Here is a 306-nt window from a genome sequence, read left to right as displayed (position 1 = left end):
AACAGAATAATAGGGAAGTCCAAGAAACTGGATAAAGATGGATTCTACTGAGGTATCTATGCATCCTCAAGCAGTTGCAAGCTTGACAGTGGCAAAACTGACAAGGAATTGATATGAGAATATTCATCTCAATTATCATTTTAATTATAGAATTTTAAGACTTCAAATTTCAACAACCAATAATATCTATCATCAGCAGTCACAATGGTAAACAATCAATTTTGTTGTCTTTATTATGTTTATTTTGTTTAATCTCTGTTTTTTATACCCTGGAACAAATTAACTCTTAAAATGGGAAATAAATAC

Source organism: Mus pahari, unplaced genomic scaffold (assembly GCF_900095145.1).
Source record: "Mus pahari unplaced genomic scaffold, PAHARI_EIJ_v1.1 scaffold_11780_U1_1, whole genome shotgun sequence".
Taxonomy (NCBI): Eukaryota; Metazoa; Chordata; class Mammalia; order Rodentia; family Muridae; genus Mus; species Mus pahari.
This window is presented reverse-complemented; position numbering follows the sequence as displayed.